Source organism: Microcebus murinus, chromosome 2 (genome assembly GCF_040939455.1).
Source record: "Microcebus murinus isolate Inina chromosome 2, M.murinus_Inina_mat1.0, whole genome shotgun sequence".
NCBI classification, from domain to species: Eukaryota; Metazoa; Chordata; class Mammalia; order Primates; family Cheirogaleidae; genus Microcebus; species Microcebus murinus.
In genome coordinates, this window is record NC_134105.1 from 4754673 (window position 1) to 4772125 (window position 17453).

Here is a 17453-nt window from a genome sequence, read left to right on the forward strand (position 1 = left end):
TCTGCCTTCCCTGTAGGGATGCGGAGACTGAGAAGCCCAGCCCAGCTGGGCCCGAGGGGGCCGGACCAGACCTGCAACTGCTGGTGCCTGGCCCACAGCCCACCCACCCTGTGGTGCTGGGACCCCCTCAGCAGATGCCACTGCTACAAGGGACCCCGTGCTGGCTCTGAGAAGTGGAGGCCCACACAGTCTCGTCTGCCCACCTTGGCTCTCCTGCACAAGGTCCCCGTCGAGAGCTGGTCTTTGGTGGCTGCCTTTTGGGTGCCAGGCACGAAGGGTCTTGGGCAGATGGTCTCCCGTGATCCTGATGAGGCAACACACACACCTGGTGGGTTCTGTTGTCCCCATTTGACAGGTGAGGAAACTCGGAGACCCCGAGAGGCTCAGGACTTGGGGGTTGGGTTGAATGTGAGGGTGATTCCCGGGCCAGCTCCCAGCCACGGAACGATTCGCCCTCGGCGGCCCCCAGTGCGGCGTGCGTTGCCCTCCCCACCTGGCCCAGCCCGCCTGCCCTCAGTGACCCCCTCCCGGGGCCTCACCTGCAGCCCGAGGAGCCCTGAGGGGAGGGCTGGGAGCCCCACCCACGGAGGGCCGCGCTGCTCACAAGGTTGCTGACTAATTCTCTTTGCAAACGGTTCAGTTTCACATGCTTGCGTTTCCAGTAACTACGTGGGTGGATTTGTTTCATTTAAGGGGAAAACAAAACAAAACAAAACATGGAGGGGGTTTTCTTTCCCAAGAAGAGGGCTCGCCAATTACGGGCTTAGCGCGTGCGGCTCCGGGCAGCCTGGTGCAGTTCTGCAGCCAGCGGGCTCCCGGCAGCCGGGCTCTGAGGTAGAAATCGCTTAGTCATTTGCAAGCCGGGACCAGGTGCCGGAGGTCAGGGCGGTGGAGGGGCCGTGGGCACGCAGCGGCCACCTGGTCCTGCCGAGGGAACCACAGCCACCCTGTGCTCTCTCTGGCTCAGCCCTGCCCCGGACTGGGCAGGGGGAGGGGAGCTGGGTGAAGAGGAAGGTGCCAGGTGGGACAGCCAGCCCCACCCACCCTGGGGCTCGCGGGCACCCCCAGGAGAACTGGCTGGGCAAAGAGACACTTCCTGCTGGCCGAGCCACCCGCTCCAGGTGAGCCGAGGATGGGGTGTGCCCAGACATGCTAAGCTCTGCTGGGGAAGGGGTGACGGCTCCCGGGGGATGGGGCAGGGGTGTGCGTGTCATCCCACGGGGCTCACCAGGTGACATTAGCACACTGGACACTGGCACAGCAGACGGGGGTTGGTATAGGGCGGGGTCCTGGGGGCCTCTGCCGTGCCAGGCACACCCCCTGGGCTGCCGGCTGGTGAGGGGGCGTGGGGAGGAGGCTGACTGATGGGGGAGAGATAGGGAGCTCGGGACGTCGCCATTTACCAGAAGGTGCAGGAGAATTTCCGTATCTTCGAGCCCATCAGTTCCGCCGCCTCAGGGCACAAGTCTGTCTGTGACGCCCTGGGTGTGCGTGGAGCAGCGCGGCCCTTCTGCAAGGCAGAGCTGCTTCTCCAGAGGAGGCTGCCCTGGGAAGCCTCTGGCCTGGGTGGGGGCTGAAGCACTTACGAGCCCGGCTGGGGAGGTGGCTGGAGTCCAGCTCTGGTATTTCCCACCTCTGTGACCCTGGCTGTGCCGTGGAACCTCTCTGAGCCTCAGTTTCCCATCTGTGAAATGGGGGTGTGAGAGTACCCAGTGGGGCTGGGTGCAGTGGTTCATGCCTGTAGTCCCAGCTACTTGGGAGGCTGAGGCAGGAGGATGGCTTGAGCCCAGGAGATTGAGGCTGCTGTGAGCTAGGCTGATGCCACAGCACTCTAGCCGGGGCAACAGAGCAAGACCCTGTCTCAGAACAAAAGAGTACCCCAGGGTGAGACGAGGCGACACAGGCAGGCTGCCCTGAGCTCTCCCGGTGGCCGGGATCCCGGGCCTGAGGCAGTGCATGGCCCCGATGCACCACCTGCTCCGAGGTGGAAACATGCTGTGGAATTGACAATGCTGAATGAACCCTGATCTTTGGGGTTTGCTTCCTGTGCTCTCTGGAGGGGGAGAGATAATTCACACACAGTGTGTTAAGCACAGGGCGCTAAGGTCCTGGAGGCTTTTGGTGGGGATCGGGGTTTACTCTCAGCAGGTGAATCTGAGAAGGCTTCCTGGAGGAGGTGACACTGAAGCTGGGGTTGGGATGGTGAGAACTGGAGAGGGAGGAAGAAGGGAAGGAGGCCGTCACTGGTGCAAGGTGGTGTGCATGTGCAAAACCACCAGGGGCTTGGGTGGTACCCGGCGTATAGTAGGTGCTTAATAAACGTCCTCACCAAAATCAGTATGACTGCAGGATTTTCAGTTTGGGTATCTGGGAGAAGGGGGTGCGTGGGGGCGTGGTAGAGATTTTCAGGCCACTGGGTGGGAAAAGACAGCTCCAAGGCCACATGTAGGTGATTTCCGGTGGCGAGGGAACTGCGGTTTGAGCCTCTGCAGGTCGACCGGTAGGTAGCTTGAGTGGGAGCTTTTTATTCTTCTCTAGCTTTTGGTTTGACTTTCCATTCATTCCATGTTTGCTGCGGCCCCTGTGTGCAGGGCTCTGCCTGAGTGTCCCCCGGAGCCAGAGGAAGCTGGGTGGACAGCCGCGGGCTTGGTGACAAGCCAGGTGGGGACGGACGGGAAGCAGCTGCGCTCATTCCCCTTCCTGGGCAGGTTGGGGAAACGCAGCGTCGGTTCTGGGAAGCTGCAGTTTGGGGAGAGATGGCATTTCCTGTGGCCCAGAGAGAGCATGGTCGTGGGGTCCGGGCAAGGGTGACGGTTGGCATGGGCACCCACATGTCTGGGACAGCCCCCCCAGCTCCTCCACCCGGGAGGCGGCCGGGGGCCCAGCAGTGATGGGCCTTCCCCCGACTTGAGTCTCTGCCCGCCTGGTCGTCCCTGGCTGTTCATTCCTCCGGCCTCTGCCTCCTTGTCCTTTGTCCCTCAGCAGTGTGGACCCTGCCTGAGGCACAGCAGCTCCAGGCTGCCTTGGGAATGGGGACGGTGTCCTGTCCTATGGCCCACGAAGCCTTCCTGCCATGTTCCTTTGTCCCCAAAGCCACCCTCCACCTCCACCCTGGGCTTCCAGCATCCAGGGAAGGCAAGGAGTTTGACGCTGGCTCCTGACCTGGATCCTGGGCAAATTGCTCAGCCTCCTTGTGCCTCAGTTTCCACGTCTGTGAAAATGGGTGTGCCACTCATCTTGCAGAATCTCCCGGGTCTAAGTGAAGGCAGACAGCTGTTCCCGTCATTCAGAGGAGTGTTCTTCCGTCTGTTTAACAACCTGGGCAGCTTACGCAGATCAGGGCCTCTGCCAGTCTCTGGACACACCGCAGGGTGAGGCAGGGTCCCTGTCCCCGAGGTCCCTGTCGCCCATGCCAGGTGACAGTCACGTGAGCCTCTGATCATAACACAGCATGACAAAGGAGGGGCCCTGGCCAGGAGCCTGGCCTGGGGGTGTCCTGCAGTGAGTCGTAAAGCGGTGTTAGGGCCTGGGAGGTGGGGCAGCCCGAAGGGGCCCTGCTGGGAGGGCACCGAGCCGGGCAGCATCGCGGGGGCTGCAGGCCAGCGTGTGGCCACATGAGCTGCCCCAGCCACAGCCATGATTCACTGTGGCCGTGGACCACACCAAGCCCCACGGCTCCTCTTCCTCCTAATCTGGGATCTTGGAGTGCGGGGGCGGGAGGAGAGGCTGGCAGGCCTGGATGGCTCCAGAGGCCCGCTGCCCCCACCCCTCCTTGGGACTCCGGCGGCTGCTGTTCCCCGTGAGGCAGTGGAGGAGGCGGCGGGGACCCGCTCAGGTTAGGCCCTTGGAGGAATCTCAGCACACGTGCCCATGTCCCTCCGTGGCTGGTGTTGAGTGACAGCTGACACCAAGGACGCCGCAGAAGGCTGAGCCGGCGTGCCCCGGCCGGGCCAGAGGTGCACCCTGAGGCCTTCGGAGTAGCCCCAAGTGTCAGCTGCAGTGGGGAGAGGGAACTGCAGGGTGGCTGGGAAGGGGCAGAGGGGAGGGTAGCAGGGGTGACTAGTCTTATGAGCCTGTCAGTGAGTTCCCACATCCACACCTGCTGCTTCTGTGTCCACTCAGCTGCTGGCCAGTCACTGTCCCCGGGCCAGCGGGAGGTGGGGAGCTGCCTCCCTTCCTTTCCTGTCCCCAAGCATCCAGCCCCAGACCTCCTAGGAGGACCACGGCTGGGCTCTGGCCTTGAGCTGGCCACCTGCCTGCCTTGTCCCTGGGCTCAGAAGCAGGACCCCCTCCTCCTCCAAGAGGTGGAGGGGGGCCCACATTTTCAAGTCCTCTGGGTCAGGTGGCTTCTGCTGGGCAGCCAGGCCTGCCTGTTCCGAACATGGCCAGAGCCCCCTGCCAGGGACAGATGTCTGGGTGTCTGTTTCTCACTGTTCCCACCCCCCACTCTAGTTTCTCTTTGCCTGTCTCCTCAATTTGCATGGCAGACACTTCCTTCTACAGATGTTTGCAGAGCCCCCACTGTGTGCCAGACATTGTTCGGGGGAGGGGATGGGATGGGGGATAGCGGGGGCAGAACAGACCCCAGAGGGTGGTACTGAGCCATGATTGTGTCTTGGGCCTGGACTGCCCCAGCCAGATGGCTTTAACCTCCAAGGACTTCTCTCACCTGGCCTTTCCTCTCCCTGCCCTACCCCAGGTGTGTGCAGATGTGGGGAGGCCCTGGAGGGCCAGGAGAACCCCTTTCCTCTCGGGGTTCCATAGCTCGCTGTTGCCGGGACATTTTCTATATAGTGGATTGCTCAGAGCATCTGATTTATTCCTTGATTCGAGGGGGAAGCACGCACCTCCCACTTCCACTTTGCAGGTGTTTCGGGCAATGCAGCAGGGACACACCGGCTGGCCCAGGTCCCTGAGGGAGCTAGTGACACAGAGCTGGGCCTGGCCAGGACTTGTGAGGGTCCCCACAGTGCCGGAGGAGGTGCCGAAACAGCCTCAGGCAGAGGCCCTGTGGGTCACTGTTGGGCCCCTGCTGCGGGCCTAGCCGGAGGGTGCTGGGTGGGGTGTGAGCGGAGGGATGGACGCACGAACGAGCCAGCCGGCCCCTGCATGGAGGGGTTAGCACCTCTGACCCAATCGGCTCGCAGTCCGTGGCTGCCCATGGACTGGCTCTTTCTCTCCCTCGGGCAGGGGATCCGTCCGCCTGGCCGGAGAGTGTCCGCACGGCGCATGGCGTGAGTTGGAGCCACTGAGCTGGAGGGAAGGACGGAACTGGCCGCTCGTCCTCTGACCTGGCTGGGCCCCCGCCGTGGGACCCTGAGCGCACCCCGCTTGCCTCTCCCTGTGCAGGCTGACCACCACCTTCTTTTGAAGGTGCCCTGGAGGGTGGGCTCTGTGTGTCTTCTTCCCTCGTGGGGGCCTTTTCATTTACGTCGCTGGCGGTTTTGAGGTCACAGCCGCTCGTGGCTGGGTTTGGGGAGGTGGGGCTACAATCAGCTGCGGGCACAGAAGGTTGGCGTGCCAGGGAGGGGCCGCCCCCGGGCTCCGGCGGAGGATCCCCCCGAGCATCTCTCATCTCTGCTCCAGGCACGTCTCTGAGCTCCCGAGTCTCTGACTCCCACCCCAGGCCCGGCGGCGGGGAGAGCGGCTTCGCTGGGGACTCTGGCTGGAAAAGGCAGCCGTGTAATTACAGGTGCTGGAAATAGTCCCGTCTCCCTTCCAACCTACCCCTCCCGCCCCCTCAGAAAGCGAAAACAACAACAACGAAAATCCCCAAAAAAAACGCTAAGCTGAAAAAAGCTCTTAAACCGTCTTAGTTTAGTCTGCAGAGGCGTCCGGGGCGGTGGGCCCTGCATATTTGCATTCCTTGGGCTTAGCCGACTCTTTTGAGTGTCGAGTTTCTGGGTTAGTGGTGCACGGAGGGGAAGCAGGACTCCGCACAAAGGCGGCGTGTGTGCGCGGTGGAATTCCAAATATCCCGGATGGCACCGGGACACAGCCTCGCTCTCCTGGGAGAGAGCGGATCCTGTGTGATCTCATCTCAGTTTGCCCGGCCGGCTGGTCGTCACCGGGGGACCCGACAGGAGTTCCAGCAGTCCAAGTCTTCAGACCTTCACTGAACACTCCGTATGTGCCAAGGATGCAGCCCCAAATTGGTCAGAAGGCGTTGGAGAAGCTCATGAGTTGGTGACAGGGGTGGACGCTTGGGTGGCTCATTATATTTCATCGCTACTGAGACCCGTCGAAAGTGAGGTGCGCCGTTTTTGTATGTGCTGGTGATCGTCAGTGTCACGCGCTGTTGACTGTAGGGCCAGCCCAGTGGCAGAGATGTTAAGATGTGAGTTACGTGACCTTGAGTCTGTGAGAGACAGAGAGGGTGGACAGGCCGGGGCACTGCCACCAGAGCTCCTCCGCTGGCAGAGGGTATCTGGGTGGCGTTTTACGGGCAGAGTGGGGATTGGGGGGGTGCAGCAGCAGCGATATTAGTACCAGCAGGTGCTGCTGACAGGTGGCCCCTCTGGGCTTTCAATGCACCTCGAACCCCATGGGGGACAGCCATGATGTCTCTGCTTTCCACATGGGCCAAGGCTGTGCCCAGGTGATGCATGCGTGGGAATAGCATTGGGCAGGTGATTTAAATGCATGCCCTCTCTGGGCTCCCCTCCTGGAAGGGGCTTGGTTGGCTCTGTATTAACACCCCATATCCCTGGGACTTAGTCCCCGGTGGTCTGGTCTTGCTCCTTTGTCTTGGAACCATCTCTGTAGCTTCTCTTTAACCAGCACTTAGTATGCTCCAGACATCGGGCAGAGTGGGCACCAGCATCATCTCGTCTACTCCTCAGATCATCCCCGTGAGACAGGGTTATTATCTTGGGTTTGCAGATGGGGAAACTGAGGCCAGCAAAGGCTCGGCACTGGGATCTGAACCCCGAGTTGTCAGCTCCAAAGCCTGTGCCTGTCTCTTACGTTTGCAAGGTTTTTTCAGAGTCTCGTTTGTTATTCTTCATTTGTTATTCTTGTCTAGAAAACTACTGCTCACCTGTCTGGTCTGTATCATCTACAAAAGTTCTTGGCTAGAGGGATTTAAAAGTCCTAACCTGATGGTTAAGGACAGATGTCTATTCAGGAAGACGGCCCAGGACTCACCTCCACCAAGTTTCCTCTGAAGCCTAGGAGAAGTGGGGTCGCTGCTGGACAGAAGCCGGGGGTGGGCTGGGGAGGGCCTGCTCGGAGGGGGCCTTGGCCCAGTTCTGGGGAGGCCAGAACCCCCTGCTGGTTCCACCGTGGCTGAAAATTGGCAGAATATTCCAGAGGGTCAGGAGAGCCAGCACACAGGTGGCAGGTGGCAGAGAGGGACGGTGGCCTGTGGGCCGGGCCTTGCTCTATCTGACGGTCGGGAGGCAGGAGCCCCCGTCGTGGAGGGAAGCACGGTGTCAGCCCTCGCCCGCCGCGCCCTTCCTGCCGCTCTTCTCAGCCCTTCCTTTTGTTGTCTGGCTTCGTCAGACGTCTGGGCTCGCAGGGAGGTTCCTGAATGGGCCTTGGGAATAGCTCACTCCCTTCCCGTGCCGCCAGCACTGACCCAGATGTGACCTCCCCTGTGGTGACAGTGTCTGGCTGTCACTCTTTGATGCTGGCAGTGGACAGCCTGGGCGGCCACCTCTTCCCAGCTCTGGCCGTCGGGGACTTTGCCGCCTCAGCAGCCGCCGGCCGGACGCCCCTTCCCACTGCCACGTTGGAAAGGGAACCCTGCAGGCCTGCTGTCCGAGCATCCGGCCTTTTCTGCTCCGGTGAGGTGCCCCGGCTAGGCCGGCGGCCTCGAGCGTCGGGACGAGACAGACTACTTCCTGCTGGGCCGGAGCTCAGGGCGGGTGGCGACTCCACTCGGGCCCTCTCCGGCCCCAGCCCCTTCGCCGGGCGCTCAGCCTCCGTAGAACTGGGGCACCGCCGGGCTGGTCCGTGCCCACAGCCGTCATCCCTCAGGGCCTTCGGCAGAGATCTCAGTGGTCTCTCAAGGTGCTCTCTGTGGAGCCCGGGTGCCAAGGCTGACCCAGGGGTCAGGAGTCGGGGGTGGGCCACGTTTCCCCCCGCCCGGGCCTGGAGCTCTGTGGCAAGGGGTGGCTTAATCGGAGCTTAAGTTTTAGTCTTCGTGGGATCCAGACGTGAAAGAAGCAGAGGAGGAGGAAGACAGACCCGTCTCCCTGCAAGGAGGCGGTGTCCCGCTCACACGCGGCTGCCCTCGTGTCTCCGGCCACCGGGAGCCCAGGCTGGGCAGGTTCCGGGGACATAGAGAGGTCGCTTGCAGGTGACGCGCACAAGCTCCCTCGGCCACCTGAGATCCATTGTGGGATCCCTGCTCAGGGCATGCGGGTTGCTCGGTCTTGGGCACCATTCCTGGGGTTTCTAATCCATGCCACAGTTGGGAACCGAATTTCTGGTAGAAAATCAGGCACCTGTACTTTCCCCATCCGGCTAGTCGACGCGTTGGTGCAGCCGGAACGGGCTCCAGGCGGGCCGGACTTTGTCCTTATCTCCTGGGACCCACCGCAGCATAGGCGTGGCACGTGGGAGGACTCACCACTGTTTGTGGCGTCAGTGAATGGCACCCCGGTTAGCTGTCTGCGTGGCCCCATCTGTGGTTCTGCTGTGCGGCAGGTTCTACCGCGATCCGGTTGCTCGGCGCACAGTAGGGCCTCATCGAGGTTTCCACGAGGAGCGTGGGGGTGTCCAGTGGCTGGGCGCGTCCCTTGCCGTCCGCGATGGTGTCTCCCCGTGCCTAGCCTCGGAAGGGCCGTGGGGCTGGACTCGGTGCGCCGGCGGAGGAGGCCGGCGCTGGTGGGGACGGGCCTCGTCGAGACAAAAGCCTGGTTGTGCCCTCGGAGAAAACCCAAACCTGGGTTTCCCTGAGGCTGCGACTGCCAGTGCCCGGCCTGCCCTGTTCCCATAAAGGGGACTTTGTGTGTGGCTCCTGGGGAGGAGGTGCCAGCCAGCGTCTCCCGGAGCCCGGACTCTCTGGGAACGGGTGTGACCGCCTCGGAGCCGCAGCTCGCTGCGACAGTAACTCTTGTGACCCTTGACTTCTTTAGAGCCGACGCCAGGCCAGACGGCCGTGCTTGGGACAAGTCTGTTCACCAGGCCACGGGGCCGGCGTGGTCTTGTCGGATCCAGACCAGACACATTCTTTCTTGGGAGAGCGAGCGGGTGGGGGAGCAGGAGCCGCCCGGGCAGGCTGGCGGACGGGAGGCGCCTGGCGAGTGGGTCCCTGCCCGGTGGGCGGCCTGTGTGGACGCGGCCGCGGCAGCTCAGCGGCGAACGCTGGGATCCGGGATCCCGGGACTCGGTAGGTACAGAGGGGCTGCTGGAGCCTCCTCTGCCCCGGTGCAGGCTTGAGTTTCCCCAGGCGGGGCGCTGGGTGTCCAGGAGGGCCTGTGCTCTGTCACCCAGCCCGAGCTCGTGCCCTGCTCTGGCCGGTGCAGATGGAGGGAAGGGGCCAAGGCTGCTCCTGCTTTCTGGGTCCTGGCTGGCCCGGCACACGTGGTGTTGTCGGGCTGTGTAGAGTTCAGCTCTTGCCGCATTTGGGGACTGAGTTCTCAAGGAATGGGGGATGCAGGGGGCATGCCTGGGGCAAGAGAGCTTTGGATCCACTGGGGAAGGTTCTGTAGCAGGTCAGGGACAGACAGATGGACGACTGACCACCCCTTCAGGAAGGCCGTCGGGGATGGCGTCTCTATGGAGCATGGTGGCGTGGGCAGGTGGCATCGTGAAAGAGTCACTCACTGACTTAACAAGTGTGTACTGAGCACTTGCCACGTGGGCACCGTGCCAGGCTCTGAGGCACAGTGTGAACAAGACAAAGTCCCTGTCCTTGTGGAGCAGGTGTTCTTGTGGGGGGACAAGTTGTAAGCAGAGGAGCAGATGAAGATCACCGCAAGGGGCTGTGGAATGTGCAGAGCAGGGCACGGGGCGGGAGAGCTGGGGGCAGAGGACGTTTGCCGTCTTAAGCGGGGTGGCTGGGAAAGGCCGCAATGGTGTGATTACCTCTGTCTGTGCAGAGCCCTGAGGGAAGAGCCACCTGGGTGCCCAGGCCTGGGGACATGCAAAGCCTCTGGACAGAAGCTGGGCATGTGCCAGGGACGGCCAGAAGGCTGTGGGGCAGGAGAGAGGGCGGTGGGGGGAGAGGAGGTGACAGAGGCCGATCTGGGGGCCACTGTGAGCCACTGGCTCTTCTCGGAGTGGAGCCACAGGGCAGGCTGGGCAGAGGAGGGACGGGAGCCCACTGGGGATTCAAGCTGGGAACGAGGAGGCTACTGTTGTCACAAGGTGCCAGGGGCTGGTGCCAGGCCCCGGAGGGAGCAGTGAGGTCGTGAGGGCGGCTGGATTCTGGGTAGATTAAAGGCAGGACTGACAGGGTTTGCTCCCAGACAGGCTTGGATAAAGTTCGCTCCCTGCATGCATTTATCCAGCACCTCCTGTGTGCCAGGCCCTGGGCCAGGAGCGAGAGCAGCCTGGTCCCTGCCTTCGACATCTACCTGCGGGACCGAGCCCACTCAGGGACAGGGACCGTGGGGCTCAACACATGTCTGAGGGAGAATGAATGGAAAGAATGTGCCGGCGCTGCGAGGACTCAGCTGTGGCATCCACACGAGGCCGGGCAGAGGTCAGAAGACTTCCCAGAGGGAACCGGAGCCTGTTTCAAAGGCTCCGTGGGACAGAGCTTGATAAGGGAGCGAGGACATTCCAGGTGGAAGAAACAGCATGAACAAAGAAGCGGTGTCTTCGGCGAGCTTGACTTGCTGGTTGGTTAGGATTTTCCAGTTGCAAGGGCCAGAAAATCCAACCCAAACAGGCTCAAACAAAAAGGGGTTGGTTTGCTGAACCGTGAGTAGCTAAAAAGTCAAGGGGTTTCAGGCACAGCTGCATCCAGGGGCTCAAACCCTGGCATCAGCAATCGTGTCTCTGTAGTTAAGCACGTGCTTGCTTTCTTTTGGGCCCCTTTCCCAGAAGGTCATTTAAGCAAAAGTCCCAGCGTTGGCTGTGACTGGTCCTGTCTATTTACTGTCCTGGGCGTATGTGACACTCTGATGCAGCAGACTGAGCTCATGTCCCTACCCCCAGAGCTCGGGGTAGACCAAGGCCCACCTTCGGAAGAGAGGAGGGGGGTCCTCAAAAGCAGAATTGAGGTGCGCCACCAGAATGAGACAAACCAGGCGCTGGAGCAAAGGAGTCAGATTCCCGCCCCCGCAGCTTGTTAGGGACACTGTCAGTGTTTTCATACGGAGGCTGTGTTTTGCTGGGGGAGGGCTGTGGCAGGGAAGGGGTGGGGAATGAGGCTGGAAAGGCTGAGAGTCCCACTGTTACCCGGAGGTGGCCGGCGCGGGTGGTAGGTGAGCAGGGTGTGTTTCTAAAAGCAGCCCGCTGCCCGGTAAGGCCGCCTTTCCCTTGGGTGGCCCTGCCTCCCGGGCTGGCACTAAGCTCCCTGCAGTTGAACTTTTTCCTCCATATAAACTCGTGGGGAAGATGTGTCCAGGTCCCCATATCCGCCCTGACTCCTCCCCCAGGAGCAGAGTAGAGGCTTGTTCTGCCACCCAGAGGGATGTCATGGTTCTGTGTCTGACCCCAGAATTCAGGATCACATGTCACTGTGGCAAGGAGGGGCTGCTGGGACAGTGTCCTGGGTCCCAAGGCCGGGACAGAGTGTCCTGGGTGGGAAGGAGTGTGGGGTCAGAGTGACCTGCCCCGCCCACCTCCCCTATTCCATCTGTCCCCAGGATTGTGGCTGGGCTGGTGCTGGCGCTGGAGGTCAGGTAGTGTATCCTTGGCGGGGCTGAATTTGCCCTTCCCTGCCTTGGGTGGCTGGGCCTCTGATGCTCATGAGACGTCTCGGGTAACAAAGAGCCACCCTGTGGGACCTTTGGAAAGATCTTAATTTATTCCTGGCACCATGCTGAGGGCTGGGCATGTCACTTTTCTGAGCCCCAGGCTCCTGGTGCTATGGGGTGGACACCAGTGTGGGCCACTAACCCTGTGGAAGCACCTGGAGCTGCCTGAAGTGACCACAGGAAAGTGGGTGGGTGGCGTCCAAGCAGACACTCCAGACCGCACCGTGGCTAAAGGCACGGCCAGAATGGACGTAGAGGTGGGAGGTTGGCCTTGCTACCCCCGAGACTGCCATCTGCATGAAGCCGAATGTTCTCCCTGCTGGGTAGGCTGGCCCGGGAGGGCTGCGTGGCCCAGAGCAGGAGCGGGAGCCGGGTGTGCAGAGCCCAGCAGCTGGGGCTCCCACGGGACCTGCTGCAGCTGCCGGGCCCACCTTCCAGACGGGAGCCGCCGGGCCACAGTCCCCCTTGCTCAGGCGCCTCCGGAGCTAAACACCAGCCGATCACCAGCTGGCAGAAGTGGTGAGCCCGACTGCTTCCAAGGGGCTTTCCTCATCCCTGCCGTTTAGTCTGCGCTGGTTTAGTTTGAAAGACTTATTGCCTCTGAGTCAAAACACAGAAACCCCCCTGGATGCACCATGGGCTTTGCTGCCAGGGAGCAGCTGGCGCCTTCTTGGTGGTGGTGGTGGGTCCCTAATCCTTCCTTTCCTGCCTGCAGCCTTCATCCAGTCCAGGTGGGGGAGGCACCTGGGCCCGAGACCCCCGATCCCCCCACCTCGGGGCCTTTGCTTTGGGGCAGGCGCTCGGGGCTGGGCGTCAGGATGATCGCTCTTCCTTAGCTGCGTCTGCCGTCATTTCCTGGGGATGAGACGAGCACACCCCCGTGCATGTGTGCAGGGCATTCGAGGCTTCCCGCGTGATCCGTTAAGCCCGGGCTGTGGACTGGTACTGGTCCCTGGCCTGTTAGGGACTGGGCTGCAGAGCTCTGCCACCCCCCCTTTCCGTGGAAAAACTACCTTCTATGGAACTTAGGAAGGGGGGAGCAGAGCAGGCGGTGAGTGGCAGGCTAGCAAGCAAGGCTTCCTCTACACAGCCGCTCCCCGGCACTCGCACCACCGCCTGAGCCCCACATCCAACCCCCCGCACCCCCCCACACCCCCACACCCTGTCCATGGAAAAATTGTCTCCCATGAAACCAGTCCCTGCTCTGGGACCGCTGCTTTAAGCCAATGGCCTCCAGAGTAGCCACTCACAGGATGACCCACTAGGGTGTGGGAAGAAATTACTAGCTTTATTTTTTCTCTCATCTGGTTTCATTTCTACTGGGGGGTGGTATGTTTCATAATGTTCATCATCTGTTGATACAGAAGCACGTGCATATCAGGCATGCATGAGTGTACGACTTTGGGGGGACTCAGGCCTCCAAGTTGATGGCCCGTCAGGTGCGTAACCAGGAAAGGATGGGACCTGCTGGAAATGAAGTTTGTCAAGGGAGGGGGTGCCACTGGGGGTGCAGGGAAGGTGGGTGGGGGCGTTCACCTTACAAGGTGGAGTGGGTGGAGGGAGAGGCAGGACTGGGCACGGGGTGGGCAGACAGCAGGGTGTCAGCGCTTGTCTGTGCTTTGGGTGCAGCTTATGATCCCAGTGCACGAAGGTGCAAATGCCCATGCCTGCTAGACCAGACTCTTGGCAGAGTTTAGGGGAGAAGTTTGGCCCCTGTTTCTCCAGTGGTAGACACCATTTCCCAAGATCTCAACCAAGGGTCGGCAAACTTTAAGGGTCAGATAGTAAATATTTAGGGTTCGTGGACCATGTGGTATCTGCTGCCACTACTCAACGGCAGCGTTGTAGCGTGGAAGCAGCCACAGACAATTGTAAACAATGAGCCTGGCTGTTTGCCAATAAAACTTTATTTACAAAAGCAGACAGTAGGCCACATTTGGCCCATGGGCCATAATTTGCCCAATCTTGATCTAGATTAAGAGGATGGGCCCGGATGGGGTTCAGAACCAGCCAGTTTCCCACCAAGATGCAAGCCCCTGACCCTGCATTCATGAATAGGGGGTGCTCCAGCCAGACCTGTACTGTGGGAGACTTGGGGGGCATGGCTGGACCCCGCAGAATCTGTGCAGCTGGAGCCGGTAGACAAACAGCCCCTTACCTCAGATGGTGAAACGCTGTCAGCTGCACGGCGCACTCACACCATCTCCTTTAGCGCCAGATAAACATGGCTGTGGAGGTGGGGGGGATTCCGTACTGTGCCCAGGGAGAAGGCAGGGCCCAGCACATCATAGCAGCCGAGCCAAAAGAGATTTGGAGGCCCTCCAAACTCGGTGTCCCTCGGTACATTGTGAAAAGATGTGCTTCGGGAAGAATGTCCCCTTCTCTTCAAGTTTGGGAACTGCCAAAGTTAAGCAGAACCCGTGAGTTTCTGTCCTGCAGGACTTCTCAGAGCTTTTAAGATGGGCCTTGTGACTCTCTAGGAAGGGATATAATATTTCCCCAAACTCAGAAACAATTCTCAGGTGTTCGAATCTGTCACTTGTACTTTGGAGAAGAACTGACCTCCCCTGCCTCCTCTTGCCCCCTGCCGGCCGAGGGGTTCATGGGGGGCGGGGGGGAGACGCAGCTGGGGAGGGAGGCAGAGGCGCTATTCTGAGTGTGCCTCTGTCCGTGGAGCTCATGCCGAGGGCTGGAGGGCGGTGATGGGGAGTTCCGGGGAGGCGAGGCAGGATGGCAGGTAGGGCAGATAAGAGGACCCGAGGAAGGCAGTGGGGTCAAGAGTGTTCTGGGAGATGGGCTCGGCCACCAGGCAGAAGCTAGCGCCGGAGACCTCCCAGATCTTGGCCTTGGATGGACAGCAGGTGGGACCTCCGCCGGGCTGGGAGGAGGGTGGGCGTGGGTGTGGTCGTGTCGGGGGAGGTCGGAGAGAACATTCTGTGGGTAGTGTGACTCTATAGACAGTTCATTCCCAAAACTTTGACGCTGTGGAGCTTTTGGAGTCTTTTCTGGGACTGATTCCTAGAGTCAGGGAGGAAAATTGCCGTGGATGGCGGGGCAGCTGGTGCAGAGCGGCCCAGGAGCAGGTGGCCACGTGTTTTGCTCAGAGGAAAAGGGACACCCGACCCTCTGCGTGGGTCTCCTACCACCGTTCTGGGTACACAAGGTGTCGCCTCTCATAGGAGTTTGTTGCACGTCAGTAGCTTAAATAATTGCTAGGCGCGTGCGCGTTGTGAAGCACCTGAATGGTGCGTGTTGTGTGAACATGGAGCACAAACCGCCTGACTCCTCCCAGCCTGGGAAAGCACGTTAGCATATTCCTGATGTTACTCGGGCACATTGGCGGGGAGTGTTTTGTGTTTGCTGCCATCTCCCTCCTCCTTCTCTCTCTCTCTCTCCATCCCAAATGGACATTAACCTAGAGCATGTTCTTCCACACTTTCTAAAAAAACCATGGCATTTCAAAGGTTAGTGCTAGAGAGAAAAAAAAAAAAAAAGAAATTGTGGCAAAATACACATAAACGTAAAACTCACCATCAACCATTGTAAATGTGCATCTCAGTAGTGTTAAATACCCTGCTAGATCATGATAATTCTAGCTCGAATTATTTTAGGAGCCACCATGCTGTTTTCCATGGTGGCTACTCCATTTGCATTTCCGCTAATAAGGCACCAGGGTTCCAGTTTTGCCACCTCCTTGCCAACACTTGTAATTTTCTCTCCTTTGTTTTGTTACAGACTTTAAAAAAAAAAACATAAACCTTTTCTTGAAGGACAATACACCCGAAATAATCCCGCACCCCCCTGCCTGCCCAGGCATGTGTGTATGTATCTTTGGAGATGCCGTTAGTTTATTAAAATGGGCTTGTCTTATTCTGCCCTGCTCTGCCCACTCAAGGCCTGGAAGTGTGTCCAGGCCACCAATGTGGTTCTGCCTTGTCTTTTCCTTGCTGGCTGGTGGTTTACGGTGTAGGCATATTAGAGCTGTCCACCTGGGTGGCCTTCCACCAGTGATGACACACTTCCTCTGGAGTTGCAAAAGTGGCCACAGCTCTGTGATAAGCACCCTTTTAGGGATGGCCTTCTGTGTGCGGGGGCTTGGTCTTACTAGCTCAAGAGCCAGGAGCGGAATTGCTGGGCCACTCGCTCATTCTCATTCGTTTCCCCAAAGCTGTGGGACTCAGAGCCCATGAGCCACGTGGGCGCTCGCTTCTCCCCTCCCCCAGCAGGAGGCGCCATCTCCGTACATCTGCAGAAATCCAGGGGGTGCAAAGTGATGCGTCATTATTCCTTTAATTTTACGTCCCTCTGTCTACTTGGGAGGCTGGGCATCTTTTCGTACAAGTTTATTTGCTGTTTGCGTTTACTTTTTCTCTGAATTGTCTGTTCATATCCTCTGGCCGTTTGACCATCGTGCAATAAAAGGACCAAAAACTAATGTGACAGACTGTTGACGGTTGTTCATTTTTTTAAGTGTTGAGATGATGAACATCTTTTGTACATGTTTGGGTTACAAATTTTCAAGATTAGAAAGAAAAATCTCAATGAGAGTGTTTTAGGAAGATTGGTTTGAGTGGGCTGGGGTCAGAGAGGGAGAACGATTTGGAGACTCTAGCGGTAGCCTTGCAAGTGACAATGACTTGAGTAGTAAGAGTGAAGGAGGCTTGGAGCAATCATGGGGGTGGGTGGGAATTTACAGCATTTGGCACTAACGTGGGAGCCAAGAAGAGGAATCGGGGAGATGAGAGGTTTGGATCTGGGTGAGCTGGAAGCTGGGGACAGAAGTCGGCAGAAGTGTAAGGTGGGGAGGGGACCCATTTGAGTCTGTGTGGTGTAGGGGAGGGGTGAGTGGGGGCCAGGGTCTCTGCTAGGGAGATGCTGTTTGGTAGACAGGTCAAGTTCAAGAGGAGACACTTCCTGGAGCCATGAGAGCAGGGGAGCCCAGGATGGGGCCGTGTGGAGGGGGGGACCCCAGAGAACACATGTGTGAGAGGGGCAGGGAGAAGAAGGGGCAGAGGAGGTGGGACGGAGCCTTGGAGAGTGAGTAGTTCACTGTCACGGAGACGAAGGAGCCTTCCACGTCAAGGGCATGGTGGGTGTTTTTAGACGCAGTTGAGAGGCAGAGAGGATGCTTTTTTAGGCCTGGTCAATTTATCGATCAGGAGGCCATGACCTTGGAAGAGCAGTTTCCCTACAGGGGCTGGAGCCGGAAGTCAGCCTGCTGCCGGCTCCGCAGCCGGAGTGCGTGGAGGGTGACAGAAAGGCCACAGGAAGTGTGGTGGCAGCGGCAGGAGAGGGCACCAGCCTCGGGCTGTATTGACGCCCACCCCCCCGGGGCCCCGTCCTGGGCTCTGTGACTCAGACTTGGTGTCAGCGCTCTTCACCAGCAAGTGTGGGCCGAGCACCTGCCCTCGTGGGCCGTGCCAGGCACCAGCGATCCCCGGGTGTCCAGCAGTCGGCCTCCCGGGGTTCACGGTCCACGGCGGAAAGGGCCAGAACCCCAGAAAGCACCTTCCTCGGTGAGAACCTCGGTCTACCCCATTCAGTGTCTGCTCCCAGCAGACCCGAGGGACCAGTGGA

The 17453-nt window shown here is 59.7% G+C and overlaps 1 protein-coding gene across 3 annotated transcripts in view; it reads left to right on the top strand.

Moving 5' to 3' along the window:
- Positions 1–17453, top strand: part of SPSB1 (splA/ryanodine receptor domain and SOCS box containing 1) — a 67791-nt gene that overhangs the window by 18698 nt on the left and 31640 nt on the right. Inside the window, exon 1 of one of the 3 annotated variants that reach the window (XM_075993796.1) lies at positions 672–1121. The exons of 1 other annotated variant lie outside the window; for it this stretch is intronic. The gene's annotated coding sequence lies outside the window, so the exon portion shown is untranslated. Of the gene's footprint in view, positions 1–671; positions 1122–17453 lie in introns of those variants that run through there. One more of the 3 variants, XM_075993810.1, reaches the window with a different exon arrangement.